This window comes from Streptopelia decaocto, assembly GCF_964273445.1.
Source record: "Streptopelia decaocto genome assembly, chromosome: 1".
Taxonomy (NCBI): domain Eukaryota; kingdom Metazoa; phylum Chordata; class Aves; order Columbiformes; family Columbidae; genus Streptopelia; species Streptopelia decaocto.
Window position 1 is genome coordinate 87,390,966 of NC_138663.1, and position 19,955 is coordinate 87,410,920.

General features: G+C 37.5%; 1 protein-coding gene across 2 annotated transcripts in view; it reads right to left on the minus strand.

The window, feature by feature from the left end:
- Positions 1 to 19,955, minus strand: part of STXBP5L (syntaxin binding protein 5L) — a gene marked incomplete at both ends in the record, with an annotated part of 197,798 nt that overhangs the window by 159,471 nt on the left and 18,372 nt on the right. The gene's annotated exons all lie outside the window — the stretch shown is intronic.

Sequence of the window (19,955 nt, forward strand, 5' to 3'; positions counted from 1 at the left end):
GTTTATGGCAAAAATAAGGTATAGGATGTACTTGACTTAACATATTACACTGTTAAGTTGGTATTAACACAGAACAATGAAAAAGAACATGGGAATCAATCCTGAATTCCTTATGATCTGGAAGACAACACATAAGAGTATCATCAAAAGCATGCACACAAGCGTTAAGGCTAAATGTCATTGAGTTAGAACAGCTTGTGGCTGAAGTGCCAGCCTAGAAATCACAGAATCCGTGCTCTTTACCCATCTCTCATTAAGGACTGGGTCAAATCACTTTCCTACTCAGTGCCTTAGTTTCCTCATCAGTAAAAGTGGGATAGCTCTACCAATACCCGCTTTAATAATCTTGATACTTGGTGATTAAAGATCTCTCCAAGAGACAGTGCTTTCCCCCCCTTCTATAGTGTTGTTTTTTGCAGTTTTAATTCATATTGGCACAGATTATAAAATATTGATTTAGAACCATTCTGTTTGAAAGTCAGTGCAAACTGCAAATGCAAAATGGAAGCATTAAAAATGAATGAATTCCGCCTTCCTTTACATGCGTTACTTCTCAAGTGTTTAAACAACCTTTTAAAAAAAATGACTGAGATCCAGCAGGGCTTTTTTTGTTTACTTTGTTTTTATTTTTTTTAAATGATTCCCTGCACTTTGCTTGATTGGCATTGGTTAATAAGAGAGCTCTTCTTAGTTTTAGAATCCCTGGAAGCCCAAATTCACTTCAAGTAAAGGCTAGGTTACATATTAAACATGATGCAACGAATATGAATGCCATTTTTCCTGCAGGATGTAGAATATATACAATTCAGATTATGTGATTATAAGAACAGTAGCTGGGCTAACAGTCCAAATTTCTTTATACAAAACCAATTTTTAATACAACTCTTTGCCCATTATAATAAAAAGCAAATATATGTTCTTGTTCAAATATTTTATTTTATTTTAATGAGGAGAATAAAACCTGAGGGAACATGCAATCAAGCTATGTGGTGGTGGAAAGTACAACATCCATTTGGAACAACTACATCCAACTCAGAAAAGCTGCTCTAGATTTTGTCCAGAGTAATAAGTGAGGTAAAGTTAAAAAAAAAAAAAACACAAATGTGAAACGCTTTGATCACATTGGAAATGCTAAACTTACAAAACAATAATAATTACAAAAAAACCTAAGGAATCTCCTCGGTTACCCAAGGCTAAAAGAAGAAATCAAACAAGAATATTAATCAACTAGATTATTTCTTTGTTTCAGCTTTCAACAGAGTGTATTGTTGGATTCTTTGTATACACTCCTTTTTTTTTTTCTTTGTGTGTTAGGCAATACTACTAGAGATGAGGATATAAAAAACATAGGTTCAGAAACCAACAGACAATGTCCTAAGTAATTACTAGCAGGTTTAGATGATATTTACATCGCGGTTTGGAAGGAACATAGGAATGAAGCAGTATGGATGACAGTGCAAAAACCCCCAAAGCGATATGGACAATAATGCATACTTGAGATTATGTGGGAAATTACAACTCAGTAAATCTTACACTGGCACCTAGAAAACTTGTTTAAATTAAAATAAAAATTATAACAATAAAGAATTTAGTCTAATCATTATTCCCTAAAAAATAACAAAAATTTCCCCAAAAAAGCTCATGTGATATGGATCTGTTAATACTGCTTCACCTTGTACAAGGTCATGAAACTGGACAACAATTTCTACCATTGTAAAAAGACTGAAGATGATGTCATTAACCAGAAAAAAATGCAGAAACTGAAGAGACACAGAATAAGAGAAAATGCCTCCATTGATGAAAAATTATGGTAGAAAATAAAAGGCTACAATTAACTGTCAACAAACTGAAAAAATGAATTCTAACACATTTCAAAAATTCCCAGTAGGATCTTCAAGACATCAAAAAGCATTTAAAAAATGGGTGGGAGACAGGGGAGTACATTCCATTTCCAATAGTGATTTTGACATTCTGAAGGTCGTGAGGTCAAAAGCAATGGCCCTTAGGCTGCAATCGCAATATTCCAGTGTACATCTGCTAAAGTTTGATATATTTCTTCATCTGTTAAAGACCTAAAGAGTTAAACGTGACAAGGTCATTTGGATTAGCAAGTTTCACAAGGACTTTTAAACAAAACTAAACAAATTTGGTGAAAGACCAAGATGATGGCCATATGCAATCCTGACAAATTCAGCGTAATTTCCACTAGAAGAAAATAATATGTATAGTTGTTTATGCACATCAGGAGAATATAAACTTATAGCAGGAATTCTAGGAAGAGATCTGTGAATTCCTATAACTAACTGTATATAGACTGTTGATGAATACAATTGTTGCAATAAAAAGCCCCATGAGAGATCCTATATGCTTACAAGTTTGAATCTGAACTGAAGATTCACAGCTCAATTTCTCTTTAAAAGATAAGTTTACAAGATTCTGTTGTTAAAAATACCCTGCCTAAATTTTCAGAATCATGTCTGAATAATAATTGCAATGAACAGTGACAACAAGGCTCCAGGGCATATGTACTGTGATTATATAACTGCAGACTGACTAGAACTAAAAAAGAAAGACAGCATCATTTCCATGGACAGTCTAAAAATACTCAAATAACACCTGTTAGTGTTGCAGTTGCTCTCGTAGTTGGTTGATGAATAAGAAATTTTGTAAGTGAGAACTGAAAGGTTTTCCTGGTATTTTAAAATGAAATATGCTTGCACAACCCTGCTCCTCCCAAAAGGTTCGGCTGATTCTTCAAGCAGATCGAAAATACTTAGTATCAAATTCTTAAACTATCTAGCTTAAGTAAACTTTTTTTGTATCATCCAAGATATTCTACTTCATTATTTCACAAGCAGCAACACAGGCATTTTAAACTTGGTCTTCTATGTTTTTGATACTAGGCTTAACTTCATTAATAATAGACATTTATAGCTTCATGGCATACTGACAGACTTTCCCTCATAATCAGTGCTGGAACCATAGGCAATATTAGTTCTTTTTACTCCCTACCACAGAAGAAGAAAAGGGAAAATGAGAAATATTTAATTGAAACTTGAGCTCTAAAGGTATTTCTAGCAAGCAGGATGATAACCAATTATAGTTTTAATTAAGAACATAAAGCTGTTAATTAAAAGGCAAATAAACTGATGTCTTTAATAGATTTGGCTATTTCTAATTCAGTTTTTATTTGAAAACTACATTATATAATCTATTTTTTCTGAAATTCAGCTAATTTTACAAAACTATTAATTCAATATTTGCACTCCTGTTTTAAAATACACTTAAATACATTTAAATCAAGAAAATAAGTTATGATTCCTACACTACAGCAAAATTATCTCTAGTTATTAGATAATTATTTACTATATGATCACACTGAAGTGTTAAAGGAACAATAAGGCAAGAATTCAAAAATATTATCAACTGCAAGAGTTAAATTTGCATGTACAACCTTGATTCGCTATTCCATTATGTAATAATTATGATCATGATGCCAACATCATATCAAAGAGTCCAGAAGTGCAATATATTTACTCTGTATTGGAAGTCTAAAATACAAGATAGTAGCCTTTCATTGCTTGTCCTCTGTCAAAGCACAGATCTTGTAAAACTAGGACCTGATGATCACACAGGTGAAGTTTTAGATATGGGAAATACCAGAATGGGGGACAGATAACATATCCATACTTAACTATTGATTCCTTTTCTTTGCAAATTCAGAGATCTCTCTATCCGGTCTACAGCATGAACCTCATCTAGTTGTGCTTAAAGACAAACCAGTAGCCAGACACCCATTAGGCACCAGTGGAAGTCTTGTTTCTGGACAACAAAGATGACATCAAGCACACAGACTGTGAACATTCTTTCTGACAGTCTCCATCATTAACACGTTTCACCTGTCCTGTTAGAAACTGCACCACATTATCAGAACTGCTGGAAGAGGGTTTTTATGGTTTTTCAGTTGCCACCTTTCAGGATCCTATTCTAAACTAGGGAAATAGAAGGGATCTTTAAACTTTTCTTCAGCATCAATTAAATCAGTGGCAGCAGTTTTGGTAGCTTTATCCATCACAAATAAATTTAGCTGAACCTGGTAACCCTCTAGGAAGAACAGGAGAACTTTAGTCCCTCCCATGATTTTCAAACGCTCTAGGGGAACCGGAGCAGACACTTTGATTACCGTACTTTGGGAGCAGACAACCAGCTAAACTGCTTCAGGACACCACCAAAATTTTCTTTTTCTCCTCATGATATAACATTAGTCTCACAAGACAGAAGATGGAAAAATGAATACAGTCATTCAAAGAGGCTGCATTTTATTCTTTCATCCTTTTAAGTGGAATGTCTCTGCTTCTTCCTTTCTCTGCCGTGCACAGCACAGCAAAGTAGGGACAAGGACTCTTATACAGCTCTTCCTCAGCAGATTCAGAAGCATAAGATTGGTGAAGTACCCTGACAGCAGAAGCAAAGTTGTAGGGGTGTGGGACGATAATTGATGTGGGACTAATGGAAAATTAATGAACTGAATATGCAGACCTAGTTGTACTGTATTGATATTAACTGTATGTTTCAGAGTTTAATTGGTTAGAGTAGGAACTTAGAAGGAAAATATTCACTTCTAATATCATGTCTCATCATGACTTTCTGTGAAGCCCTAGGAATGGCTAAGGCTAGCTAGAATAAGCAAGTAAGGTACAACGTTCTACCTGCCTGCTCAGAATTAACTTAACTAATGGACTTAAAGTCAGAAGAGAATTATTCCTCTAAACAAAACTAGTAAGGACTCTAAGTGTTTTCTGTCCTTCCTTGTAGAACAGGTAATAGCCTACTTCTAGGAATATGTAGCATATAGCATTATTTATATTCCTTTATAAGAAGTTTAAACTTCGTTTTATTAAACAACCATAAAATGTCTGAAGTCCTTAAGTTGTTCAGCAGCCCTGAAAATTACACTGGTTTCTTATCGCAGATATTGATTTCCCTGTAATTTAATTTACCCTTAAAAGAAATCAAGAAAGCTTAATTGCTGTAGTAAAAAATTGTCAGCCTAATGAAGTGATGCTTCTACTTTCAAGTACAAAACAATGATCTCTCAATTAAAACTGAAGGAACCTATAAAATAAAAGTTTTTCATTGTTCTTCCCTTTCATTTGAGAGTTGCGATGCTAGCAGCGCTAAGCTATGAACTTTAGGAGCATAGGAGAAGACATTTTAGGGGTCATCCTCATGAGAGAATCTGCTTCTCCTGTTGTTTCAGAAAAGACTGGAATTTCTGGCTTTATTTTCTGGGATATCTTACTTGAGGAAGATGGCAGCTTGAAAAGCTTATGGTCCAGATGACAGTTTTCATTTAGGTGAGTTACCTTTAAACTAATTTTATGTCCAGTTTTATATTAAATTTTATTTTAACTAACAAATACATCTTTGCAAGTGGCTATTCATTTACTTTATAAAAATCAAACACTGTGGAGGCATGATCAAAATGCACAGGATAATTCACAGATGTTTGTAGCAGTGCCCATCATGCTGTCATGAATGTATTTAAGGACTTTCCTTTTCTATAACTCTGGAAAATATAATTCTGGTGTTCTTAATCTTAAAAGAATTTTACAACCATGCATTACATTTTATAAGCCTTCTTGACACTGGCAGATGTTTTTCCATTTTACAGATCTGAAAAGTAGGAATAAAGTTAAAGGCTCTATTTACTAAAGGCCAAAGCATTTGAAAAGGCCTTCCTAATGATGAAAACTCTATCTCCAAAAATTCTGTTTAGCCAATTTTAAGTCTGCAGGTGCCTCTAGCCATCAGACACGCTCTTGTATGAATAAAAAGGTGTAGTTAGAAAGCATGCAAAAACTGCCCCATTAACAGTTCGGCAGCTCTTCCATCTACAAATAATGAGAAAACAAAAATTAACAGTTACTGTGTTGAAATGAAAGTGCTATGAGTGCAATGTCCTGACCAGACCCTTCTTGGAACCCCTGATTCTCTCAGTTCTGAAGGGCAGTAAGCTGACGTTTGGGGGAGAAGACTCATTGATTAAGAGAGATGGAACAAGAAATCATGGCTACCAGGTTTTCACCTGGGAGAGAAGGGTCTTGGGTTCCTGCCCCAAGTATAATCTGTGTGTGCTATCCATTCATCTGTTAATACAAAATAAATACATTCACTAAAGACAAGAGCTTCGAGCCCAGACAGGCAGCTCTGAATTTAAAAGCTACTTTGAAATTAACTAATCTATCTGGTACCATTTGATCTTCCAGTGTAAAGTATTATTTTATGAAAACTTGTGTGAAACAAACACATGACGCTATTATGAATTAAATATTGAATCTGTCTTGCTAAGACAACATGATCTATAAAAATAAAAATAACTTTAGATGTTACAATTACTGCATCTAATCACTATTCGTAATAAAATTTATAAGCAGAGCTTGAGCATAGGTTGGCATGCAAGATTCCTACTTTAAATTATGTGACTAAGTCATTAACCTAGAAAGACACTGTTTTGCTTGCTTTTCCTGCAGAGTGGAACACTTTAAGGTGAAAAACACCTCACAGGGATATATGGTCTGGTAGTAAAAATGTTGTGTGTAATGAGATGCGTAGGTTTAAACTTTTTGCTGAGAAAACTGAACTCTCATATCTCAAGTCAGTACATCCACAATACAAGTCAGTGGATACAGAAGGAGCACAAACTCTTAGATGTAGCATCTACCACTGTATTTTATGTTCACTTTGATCTTGTACGCTTGCTTTGAGAAGGTTTGCCAGATCTTAATCCTTTAGCAGAGGTTGCTGGAGAAGTGTCTAGTTGATTAATCATATTAGTACTCTATTATGAGACAGATGCTGAGCTACTTGACCCTCTTAAAAATAAAGCATTTGTGGGTATCTACACAAACAACACTTAAAGCATCTGAAGAGGCATTTCCCAGGCTAGAAAACTGTGCAGAGTTGTTGGGAATTTCAGCTTCAGTTTCAGATGCTTGAATTCCACTTGAATCTTGCTTAGGCACTGCGGTGTGGTTTTTGATATTACATACATCAATGAGCATGTTCTTGTGAGTAAAGCAGTATACTTGGTTAGGTCTTAAGGCTTCCATGTGCTGGTATCTCCATACAGTGGTTTTAGAAAATTCTCTCCCTTAACTTTTTAGGTTCTCCATGTAAGCAGATGTATCTCTAAGAGTGTACGCTCATATCTCTCAAGTGCTCACATGATTTCTTAACAAAACTATCTCACACAGAAATTGGATGACTTGGTTCCTTCAAGGAGTAAATAAACAAAATCTCTCACACCTTGAAAGAGAAGACAAACAACCCTCGCTAAACTGAAATCAGAGAACAAACAAGCACTCCGTAACATTAGCATAATGCAGAGAAAGTATTCTGCAGTCCTAATTAATAAGTGACATGAGAAATTGCTCAAACCTGACAGAGGACAAGGAAGAAAAGAATAAAATGAAAATATGAAAGAATGGTGAATTTGTCAAATCATTTTGGCTTGAAAATATGGTGGAAAAAATTGTGACATGTACACCTTATAATTTATTAGAAGTTTAGTGACTCAATTCATACCTGTTGGATAATTCTCAAAAACCAGGAAAGAAAGACATTGCTACTTATGCCAAATTTATGTACTGGTGGTTAGGTTACTTTCCACAGTGGAATAAGACATAGGCAAATATTCTCTTCTCTGCATCACCGTGAAATTACTCTTATCTTCAATAGCCTCTTATCAATACACTACAGGGAAACAAACATTACCCTGCTTGCTTGGTTTCATGAATGGCACCTAAACACTTCTCACTCTGGCAATTAGTTAATTTTCTGGTTTAAAATGGCCAAATTCAAAGTTACGAGACTGCAATCTTGAGTTTCATAATGATGTCCCTACCATGAATTTGGCTACTAGGATAAAATGAATTGCACTGAAGCTATGTAAATAATCTACTGATTAGCATGTATGACATCTGTAGAAGGAATATAGGATACTTCCCCTAACCAAATCAAATATTTTCAATCAAGTTCCTTGATAGATAACGTATTGTTGTATTAGCCACTCCTTAGCTCTAAGCATTTATTGTAAAGAGAAATCTCTCAATGTCTACGAATTAATATTCATAAAACTGCTGTGAAAAAGCAAGCACTTCTGTTATAATCTAACAGGAACTGGGGCAAACATCTATCCACATCCGAAATAAATAAATTATTTAAACCTGTGAAATTACATGGTGCAAATAATAAGGAAAAAACATAACAATACAACCCATGACAATTAGAGATAATTATTTTTTAAAATTAGGTTGTAAGTTCTAATCATAGGCTTCCAAAAGACTATATAGTTGAGTGAAGTTATTCATGTGCATGCCTACTATATGAATCTACTCAAATGTTAGTATACTTCTACCATACATCACATCAATTCTTATCAAATAAAAGCATAGTGCATTTGAAATTAGTATGTCTCAGATCGGACCACATAATTGTAAATGAAATGTCATACAATTTTGCATTGTATAAAATATAGCTAAATAACAAAATAGAAACTCAGACTCCTCTAAAAGGCTTGGCATTTAAAATGCACATGCTGTAGCTGCTTGAAATCTAGCAGTGTAATGGGTGTTTAAGGCTTTACCTTTCTTGGAGCAATGACAACAACAACCAACCAACCAAACCAACAGAAATCAACCACAGTACAAAAGAATCAAATTCCAATATTTCCTTCTTACATTATCTGTGAGCATTTTTGCAGCTAATTTTGAACTTGCTAATATCTATTTAGTAAAATGAAAAAATCCCAGCAGTTAGTATCAACAATTAGAGAGAAGATTGTGAAATCCTACTTCTGCTCAAGTAGTAGTTTTACAATTAAAGTGCTTTAAGATCGCTTGATTTCCAGTCATCGTCGTCTGAAAGCCACAACTGTTCAAGAAAACAGTACTGTAGAGTTGAGAAATGTACTGAGTCTGGCTGAGATGGAGCTAATTTTCTTTATGGCAGCCTGTGTGGTGTAGTGTTTTGGATATGTGACTAAAACAGTGTTGATAACACACCAGAGTTTTTGCTGTTGTAGAGCAGTGCTTGCACAGCACTGAGTTGTTCTATTTTACCCACTCCGCCCATGCAGTGAGAAGGCTGGGGTACACAAGAGTTTGGGGGGTACAGGGGGACAGAGTCAAGACAGCTGGCCCAAAGTGACCAAAGGGATATTCCATACCATATGACATCATGCTCAGCACAATGCTCAGGGAAAGGAGGAGGAAGCAGGGATGTTTGTGGATATGACATTTGTCTTCCCAGGTAACTAACGGTTCCACATGCAGAGGCCCTCCCTGCTTTCCAGGAAGTGACTGGACATCTGCACGCTGATGGGAAGTAGTGAATGAATCCCTTATTTGCTTTGCTGGTAGGCAGAGCTTTGCTTTACTTATTAAACTGTCTCTACCTGAACTCGTGAGTTTTCTCACTTTTGCTTTTCCAATTCTCTCCCCTATCCTGCTGGGGGGAGTGAATGAGTGGCTGTGTGTTGCTTAGCTGCTGGCTGGGTCAACCCCCCACAAGAAACAACCTAGGAAGGACAAGGTAATTGCAAAATCTGCGATGTAATACCAAATGCAGCGTGCCTGTAAAGCGAGCATTCGTAGAGTAAGAAGGACAGAATATAAAGGAAGAGACTCCTTTCTTATCAAAACCCATCATCACTGACAGCTGGCTTGCTAAGCATTGGCTTTGGCTTACAAGTATTTTAGTGCAATGTTAGCACAATGGCAGACAGACCAGTCTTTAAACAATGTGTACTTTGTTTATTAGTCTGTAAAGTAGTTATTATGGATAGTTTTATTGTGCTAATCTTTGCATATCAGCAGAAAATCAGAAGAGGTACCAAGTACATTGTAGTAATACCACAGTATCATTCAGAAGCCAGGCACGCTGTGGGGCTGGAGCAAACATTTGAAAGGTACATTCTTCAGCAGAAGCACATGTGTCTTTTGCCATATGACTCCAGTTGCTGTGGCTATACACTTCTACTACCTTCTGCTGGTTAAGTTTTAGTCAGCACTGACTAAGCAAAAAAGATTCACCTTGCCAAGAGAGTAACTTTCTGCAGGTCACTGTCGGTTATCTTCTTATTTTTAGTTATTTCTCTCATCATATTCTCACCTCTGATGAACCTAAACCCATTAAAAAAGACACACTGAAGTCTGAAAAAACATCAAATGAAAAGATAAATCTAACCATGTGCTTCACAAATAAAGTTGCTTTCCCAGACTACTGAAGCTGCCTTCCTGATATCTCACACTGAAGGCATGCTTCCTGTCTGATTTTGTTTCAGATTTTCTTCCGTTACTTTTAGAGGTGACTGATAAATCTAGCACCTGTATACGACATTATGGAATGTGATACCAATATTGGTTGTTTACTCTGTGGCCAGAGCATAATATTTATTTAGCAACTTAAAATGTACGTATCTCCTTAGGAAAAACATTTGTGCTGATAAAGTGGGTCTTAATTGAAAATGGGTAGATAAGACTCAGTATCTTGCATCATTCTTGGCACCTGCCACAAGAAATCTCCAGGAATCATAGAACCACAGAATGTTCGGGATTGGAAGGGACCTCAAAAGATCACTAGTCCAATCCCCCTGCCAGAGCAGGAACACCTAGATGAGGCTACACAGGAATGTGTCCAGGCATTATATAGGTATAACATAGGTTATATTTACATTATAATAAGAGCCAAGACTTCTCACATTTTCAGTTTAATTGTTTCAGAGGTTTTCATTCAAATTTGACATCTGGTTTGAACATTAGTTTAAGAGGGACTTACCCCACAAAACTTTGCTTATTTGTTTAAAGGGTATCTAGAGATACCACACTCGCCTTTAGTGTCTCTCTCACAGATGACATAAGCACTTCATTGCCCATGAGATTGCACATGCCACCACTGACCAGACAAGGTCTTTCTTATTTCTAATTTTCTGGCTCCTGCATGTACCATTTCTGAGCAGCACAATGGTACCTGCTTCATGGCCTACCTCCCCAGTACATGTTTGGATTATATACTCCGTGATGTGCTTCCGAAGAGGAAGGCAATTTAATCCTGCATGTGCAGAAGCTACGGTGGAAGTATATTTTAATGAGCCCATCCTCCTGAACCTCCTTTTATGTGTAAGAAGATAGGCAGAAAGATTTTTTGGGAGTCCTTGCCACTATAATTGTTTCACGTATGATTGACTGGAGGTTGTGGTTCCAGAAACAAGCTTGGGTTTGTTGGACAGCATTATCCCCTGGATGTGAAATGATCAGCAGTTGATGCAAAACTTTCAGCTGTGGAGCAGAATTGCAGAACCCCTCTGCTGTAAGCTAGTACCATGACTTCACTATCCTTTCATGTAGTTTTGGAAGTCCATGCCTGTTTGCAAGAGCACCAGTCACCCTGTAGAGAGCCTTGCAACTCCAACTATTACCTTTTAGTTACTAATCAGTTTGCAAAGAGTAAGTACATCAGTGGTGAGTGATTGCCTCAGATATCATCCTTCAAACTATCTTACTTCAAATGGTGATAGCGGGTGATACCATCAAAATCATCCAAGTCTTTGATTTCTGTGGGTTCCCAAACTAAGAAGAGGGAGAGTTATTGCAATCCACATTTCCATCTAATGCACAAATCAGGGTTGCTATAATTACCTAAACTGCATGAACTACCACCTCATGCTATGCAAACCTTGGAGGCTCATATTGTGTATTGATAAGGATCATGGCTAAAAACATTGTGGTGAAACTAGCTCATCCAGCCACAGGAGATGACACATTCAGTATAGGGGGAACTGTGATTCACATATTAACGACAAGCTAACAAGCCACAGATCAGGCTGGCTGACCAATACCGAAGGTGGAGGATGTGCTGGAGGGCACATAGCCCCATCTTCTGATATGCCCAGCTTGGCACAGGTAGGGAATCCACCACCCTCAGGACCTTCAGCCCACCAGCCTCGCTGCGGTAACTGGACCAGACACCAGAGAACGCTGCACTCCTGAACTACAAACCCCAGCACCCTCACTGAGGACACTGAGGCCATACATGATCACACAAGTCTTGTGATCCATGCTGCAGAGCCATAAGAGTAGCTGGATCCCTCACCCTTTCTTTCTTCCTTTCTCTCTGCTCTGTCCTTCTCCTTTTTTTTTTAATTATATCCCTATTTCTTTGTCTTTCCTTCTGTGATATCTTACTCTCTTTCTCTCTCTCCTATACCTTAGCTTTCCTTCTCTCTCTCTACCACTCTCTCTCTTACCGTTTTGAACATATAAGAGTAACATTATCTTAAGGTCTGCTGTTGGATTCTTGTTAAGTTTTGTATTATAGCTACTAATGGTGGCAAATACATGGCTTGTAGAAGGACTCCTGTTGTTAATGTATTGATAGGTTCTGTGATATCATAAAATGCTTTTGCCAAGACACTATTCTCTGTAACTAGTATTCCAACACATACTTTTAGTAAAACTCATAATTGAATTGGACCCCTGGAGTGATTCTCTGTCATTCACTTCACTTTGTCGCGCAGAATTAACCCAGAGTGAACTCACACCTGGTCTCATCTGTTGAGCCAGGGCACATGTTGCATTCAGAGTTAACTCATCCCTCATCCTATCTGTTGGGACGGGACAACCCATCATTGTGGACTTATAAGTGTATTAATAGGCTTCACCAGAAGTCATGATGTCAGCACCTTACCTAAGTCTGGCCTAGGAGCTGATGAAGACTAATGCCTTATTTACCATCAGAGACAGGATCTTTAACATTGTTTGGATGCTTGTCTACACCAGGACTGATGCTCATAATCTCCATGCTGCTGGGTGATAAGAATATGCCTTGACAATGATGAAGCACATTCCTGGTTTGACTGGCCTAGGACATGTAGGCATGAAGTCAAATGTGCTCGTCTGAGTGCAGGGGGTTATGTAAGAGACTGGAGGTTAACGTTTCTAATCCTCTACCCATCACAGGTGTCTGCTGTCCCTCATAAAACCTCTGCAAGGACTTAGGGTAGCCTTTCTATTCAGACAGGAATAAGAAGGACCAGCTCTTTTTGAAGCACTACCTCCCACATTCTGCAAACGATCCAGGCACTGAGGATAGTACTCATGTATGTGCTGCTTTGCAAGCTTATTGAGGAGGGCTATGAACTTATTGTTTCCAAAAGGGGATTGAGTGGGTTGGTAGAAATGTTCTTCTGTGGTGACAACATCTACATACAAATTTCTAAACTACCTTTGACCTCCTTCACACTAACACTAAAAAGGAATAGACTCCCAAAATTTCTAGGTCATTTCCTCTCCCTGCAGTCCCTCTGAATGAGGAGATTGATGCTATACTTACATTCTTTGATGCCCCCTAAGATCTGGCTGCATCAGCTATTCACTTTCTGATAGCTCTTAATCTGCAATCTCCTTTGGACAAGCTTGGTTTCTCCAGTGATGCTCTTTTATGATTCTTCCCCCTGTACTTGTGGGGCTTTGAATGCTACATCTGAAGCACTTGGGAAACACCTTGGTTCTTGACTTGAAAAGTTTCCTTAGAAAAATGTAATGTGGAGGCTGCTTTGCACAGGTCAGGAGAAAGGTGGAGACTGAAAAAATATTGCTTGTTTGCTGCCACAAGACAGATTAGGGCTGAGGAAGAGAAAAGTGAGGACTGAGAATTGGAGCAAAACTGGGGAACAGTTAGGGAAAGAGGGACTGAACTGGCTATGGATGAGAGAAAAGAACCTCATCAAAGAAACCAGATGAGGTTCACTTCTTTAAAATGGTTGACTATAACCACTAGTCATCTTTTCAATATCACAGTAAGGTGGGATTTTTTTATTAAACTCAATGAAATTCTTGAAACAAACTTCCAGAAAGCTTTTTTTTTTTCAGACAGTGATCACCAGTACAGTCATCAGGTCCAATTAAAATGCTGCCAGATCCATCCATCTGTATGCCATTCTCATATGCCTCTCCAAATACATGAACATCTATTTTTTCTTAGTAGATTTGCTTGCAGATGTCAGATTCCATTTTAACCTCCTGGATAAACATCAATGGAAAGCGAAGAAAGCTCAGTACATGTAACTACTTAACATGTAACTACTTAAAATGCATGAAAAAGGCTTGTGAGACCAATGGCCCCAAATTTATGCATATATGCGGAGACCTAATATGAACACATATATGACTGCACACATAACCAGATACATAGTAGTAGCAGTATAGATATAAAATTCCACAAACTCTGGTTCGGTCAGATTTAATCATACAGGTAAATTTGATTATTTTTATAGCTTTTATGTTTTTTTTCTTGTAGATTAACAATAAAATAATTTCTGTAATAACCTATTTAGGTATCTACACACATAAAAATTGCATTTGTGTATCTGTTGACTCCCAGGGGCATTTTTAAAAGAACTTATATTAGGAGTACTGACTCTCAGTGAGATTTGTGTTCCTGGATCACTCAAGTGCTCTGGAAAAATCCAAAATATATTCCACAATTAGTTAAGGATGAAATGCATCAACGATTCTTCCAAGTCAAATAACAGAACTTTGGTTTTATGATCTTGTCTGTGCTTCCCCCATTCCATCTGCCCAATAAATCACATAAACAGAATAGAACACAGTTAGTTTATTTTAAGGATAAAGATCTACTTAAACCTTGTTTAGATTTAGAAGCAGCAGTTCCAAGGAGAGTAAATCTGTCACACTTTATATTTGGATGTTATACCATCCTTCTTACAGACCAAAACCTCAAGTTATATTATCTTCTTTCTTTCAAAGTACATGCAACCTGATGTCAAACACTTTAACTATTGTGAAATCCCATGCCTCCTCAGAAATCTGCAGGCAATTATTTAATTAATGCTATTTGTTTACTTTGCCTGATTTTTTCCTAGAGCACACAAACAGCCTCGGTTTTACCTCTTGGTAATACAGTCTCTCTGCATACATCAGCTGCTGAGGATCCATGCTGTTCAATAGGGCTATCTTAGGTTTAAGTTTTACCTTTCACTTGACTGAGGATAGTAACTCTGGAATCAAATATATAATAGATAATCTTATAAAATCACAGAATCATTTAGGTTGGAAAAGACCCTCAAGATCATTGAGACCCACTGTTAACTTATCACTACCAAGTCTACCACAAAACTATGTCCCTAAGTGCTACCTCTACACATATTATATAATAAACACCTCCAGGGATGGTGACTCCACCACTTCCCTGGGCAGCCTGTTCCACTGCCTGACAACCCTTCCTGTGAAGAATTTTTTCCTAATATCCAATCTAAACCTCCTCTGGTGCAACTTGAGGCCATTTCCTCTTGTCCTATCACTTGTTATTGGATAAAGAGACCAACACCTCCTTTCAGGTAGTTGTAGAGGGTGATGAGGTCTCCCCTCAACCTCCTTTTTTCCAGGCTGAAGAGCCCCAGTTCCCTCATCTGCTCCTCATCAGACTTGTGCTCCAGACCCCTCACCAGCTTCATTGCCCTTCTCTGAACTCTCTCCAGCTCCTCAATGTCTTTCCTGTAGTGAGGGGCTCAAAACTGAACACAGGATTCAAGGCGGCGCCTCACTAGCTCCTAGTACAGGGGGACTGTCATTCCTCTAGTCCTGCTGGCCACACTGTTTCTGATACAAGCCAGGATGCTGTTGGCCTTTTTGGCCATCTTGAAGGCAGGTTTTGTTTTGTTTTTGTTTGTTCCTATTAAGTATTGCTGTCCTGTTTTTCATGTTCAAAAATCACCCTTGCTACCAAAGCATGGGAGAAACACATAAACAGGCCAGGAAAGTGATTCCAAACATGATCCAAAAGCAGAATCTTTCTTCAGCAGAGCCTGTAGAATTTTTGTGATTTGAAAATGGCTTCACATGAAGATCTTTTAAACATAAGCAAAACATAGGCTATCTTCCATATCACTCAAAATTGATAGGCTATTTCTACCTTTTGTACCAAATTTCATTCACAATCACATTCTGCCATAGCTGGATTTCCGTGTTGCAATTTCACATAGTGAGACAAGTCAAGCTTATAACCTGTTCCTTACTGCCAAATTTCTATTTCTCCTCTATCTCCCTTTCCATCCAGTCGCAACAGTCCCCTTCCAGTTTCCTTATGCATCATTCTGATTAGCAACAGATAATTCAGTTCACTAATCCAGCAAAAAAGTAACGCAGCAAGAAAGAACTAGTATTTTGCCAGGATTGTGACTTGGATTGTTTATGAAAATATCTGATGAGCACCACAATGAGACCAAGGAAAGTGTCAGTACTGTGTAGCTAAGCAAAAGCTGGGGGCAGAGCAACACTTGCACTTTTTTGTGCTAGTGAGTCAGAATAATCTTCTTTGCTTAGGTATGAAATGGCTACTATATTGTCTGATAACACTGGAATACAGCAAGATGTTACATCTATTAGAGGTCTTGCATGTGTGTGGGTGGCTTACTTTTTCGCACACACGAGTTGTGCCGCATAACCTGCATCCATGACAAAAAGAATCCCATAAATCTAAAGAATACATATTAATGACAACAATAGACAACATTAAAACATGCCCAAAGACATATTATTAATTTAAGCCTGTCTGATGATGGATAAGCTTTCGGTGGTGTGAAGGCCACTCTGGACACAGTAAGCTGGGGTTTTTTGCAGGGGATTTAAGACAAACTTTCCCTTATTTCTTAATATACAGAAATGATAACAGCTGTAGAAGAGTCTCTTTCAGAATTTCTTACAGCAGCTGACCACCAAATAATCATCAGCTCAATACAAAAATATGTAGATGTTCTATTTCATATGTTTGAACTAGATGGCTTTACTGACCAAGCACATCCTTGATGTGGTAGAAAAAGTCCAAAGGAAAGGACTTGGTGACTCCAGAAAGCACCTATAATTAATTTTAACAAGTATTTGTGAGCTGAATAAATGACAACATAGAAATATGCATCCTGAAAACTGAGAACAACACACCACTTTGTCAGACCTGATACTGGAATAATAACTGCTAACAACACTGATTTTAATCTATTTATTCAGATCAAGAATGTGACAAACCCCATTTCCTCTGAAATGAGGAAGATACTTAAATCTGACTGAGTCTTTTAATTTCTTGCCCCCTTGAATGGTGATATGGAACCTTCTCTGATAGTAACCAGAAGGCTGCACACTTTGTTACATTGTGTGCAATGTCAGAAGGTTCTCCAGATTGGAACTAAAGAAGGATATGGAGACAATAAGGAAAGGAACTGAATTTTATAGACCCCCTTCTTCTGAATGTGTTTGCTTGAAGTCCAGGTGGAGTGGTATCAAGCAATTATCTGAGCAATGATCAAAGGTATGGGAGCTGAGAACAACCTTCAAAGAGGAAAATAATCCTCAGAGGGAAAATAAAATTTGCTGTGATCAGGACAAAGAAAAAGAACAACCAGATGGCATAGCGATTGTTTCAAGAGTGGGCTTTTTGCCCTTTTTTTGCAGCTTTTGTTAATTTGTGTTGGTAATAGGAAGATAATCTTTCATCGGTGATTTGCAGTGCACTCTCATTCTGTGGCTGGAGAATAGCTGTCCCTATGAAGATCCAGTACCCAGCAGTCATCACTGTAGGTAAAACCTACATTGTTTGTTGTTTGAAGTTCCTTGAGAATCCCACAGAGACTGCTATGCTCACTAGAGCATAGCAACAGCAATTCCCACTGCTATAGAAGTTACAGCAGTTGCACCTAAAGCAGCCTGAAAAGAAATCTAGAAGACAAATTGACTCTCATACAAAAATGAACTCTCATTTATCTCTGTACTCTAATGGCAACTTATGAATAATATACTCTATTTCAGACCAATTTGGCATAGTCAGTTTTGGTCCTGCTGCTGGATCATTTGAAATGATCACCTGAAGGTGCGATGCTAAACATTAATTCAAAACACAAAGGCACATGCTTCATTTTCTTAGGATACAGCTTGTCTTTTGAGACCTGTTACCCTGTGACCAATAGAAATACCAACACTTTTTGAATCCTTCAGAGAGACAGGAAAGCAACAATACCATTATGTGACTTACACTGGCCACAGGAAAACTTGTTCGCGGTCATTACACTAATACTAAACATAAATTCTGTCTTGCTATGCCATTGTGTTGCCCAGCACAACAGAGTCTGATCCAAACCAGGTGCTTTTCATGCTACCAATAAATAAACAAATAAGGAATTGGGTGCATTTCTCTGATGGTAGCCAAATAGTCTGTCCTTCCACTCCATCCACAGTGCTATTTAGAAGCATCAACCAAACACATTGTATGTGTGGACCAAATTCTCTTTCTGTTGTGCAGCTCTGTTAAAAAGTATTTTTACAGGATGCTGTGGAAGACTCAGTCATTAAAGCCTATACTTTTTCAGCTTGATCAAAATATTCCATTATGAATTGTATTTTCAGATGTAATACTAAATCTGTTACATCTTGACTTGGATTTTATTAGCCAATTTCAACAATTAGAAATGGTTGAAGCAAGACTGGCTTAAATGAGTGATGTTCCGTGCGTGGTTCCAGGCCCTGTTTCACTGATTACTATCCAGCCCTGTGTACAAATGCAAAGTTCTTAGTCCACAACTAGGCTTTTTATGTAACACGTTCTGTGAATCTTTGAGAGCCAAGTGGAGAAACCTAGCTAAAATGAATAAATAAGTAATTCCTTTTATGGTACCCTCTGTCTTCAAAGCACAGCTTCCATTAACTCAATGCTCAATTAAGCAAACCAGGATCTGTGTGTCTAAGCTGAAAAGAATTTATGGTATGATATGGTATGTCTTTAAAAAAGAAAAAAATCAAATTCCCTGGTAATCTTGATGCTTTTGTTTGATTCAGATGCTAGAACTGGTAGGAAATTTTCCTCAATGAGGTAGGGGTTTGCTAGCAAAACTGGAGAAGAGATAATAAAGGGAAGGGTGCTTTGAAAAATACTCCTCTCCCTTCTTCCTCTCTCCTTTTACAGTTCATTTACATAGAATGTAACCATAGAGTTTTATATAAGGTTGGGGATATAGCTAATTTGCCACACCTGTGGCAGAGGACATGCAGGTTTAACTTAATTCCACATAAACTGGTATTAATTCAGGTTCTATACTTGCATTTTTCTTAAAGGAGGGATTTATAGAGGTATAGGATGCCTAGTCAGTAACAGCACTACTCCTACAAAAGCCAGGTTGCTGAGATGGAAAGAAGAGGTGGGCTCGTGAGTCAGCCTTCTGCAAGATCTTCTTCCTACATCTACATTACCCCTGAAATTCCTGATACACCCACACATACAAGATATCAATGAAGTTTCTGGAGAGAAAGCTCCAGCTTTCTAACCTTGCATACCTCCCAAAGGAGGAAAGCATGACCACTAGCCTTGCACTTTCCTAGAAGTGCACAAATTCAAGGGGATTTTCCTCTTCGTAACCAACCAGAATATATTCAATTTTCATCGTATAGGTAAATACTAAGAGTAGAACTATCAAAGCAAAGCTTGTTGCATAACTAGATGTTAAGTCTTATGAAAAGTTCTGGATCAAATAGAAAATAAGACTTGTGAAAACGCAACTGTTCAGAACAAGTGCATCCAAAAATGGAGGAAACAAAGTTTTAGTCATGTTATGTGAAGCACAGACTGCTTCTCCAGGAGGAGATTTTTCGTTACTTTGTAATCTGGCTCTGGGTTCATTAGGTTTATAGTTACCTTGGGAACAACGACAGCAAAAGAACCAGAAAATACTAGATTGGTGTTTTATACAGCACTGTCCCCACTTTAAACCAAGAATTTATTTAGCTACAAGAAGGCTATAAAAATATTCATTTATTGCTTTCATATCCTGTAACTTTTAAATCTTCCTGTAATGTTCTTTCTTCTTTTTTTTCCTTACTTTATATGTATTTTCA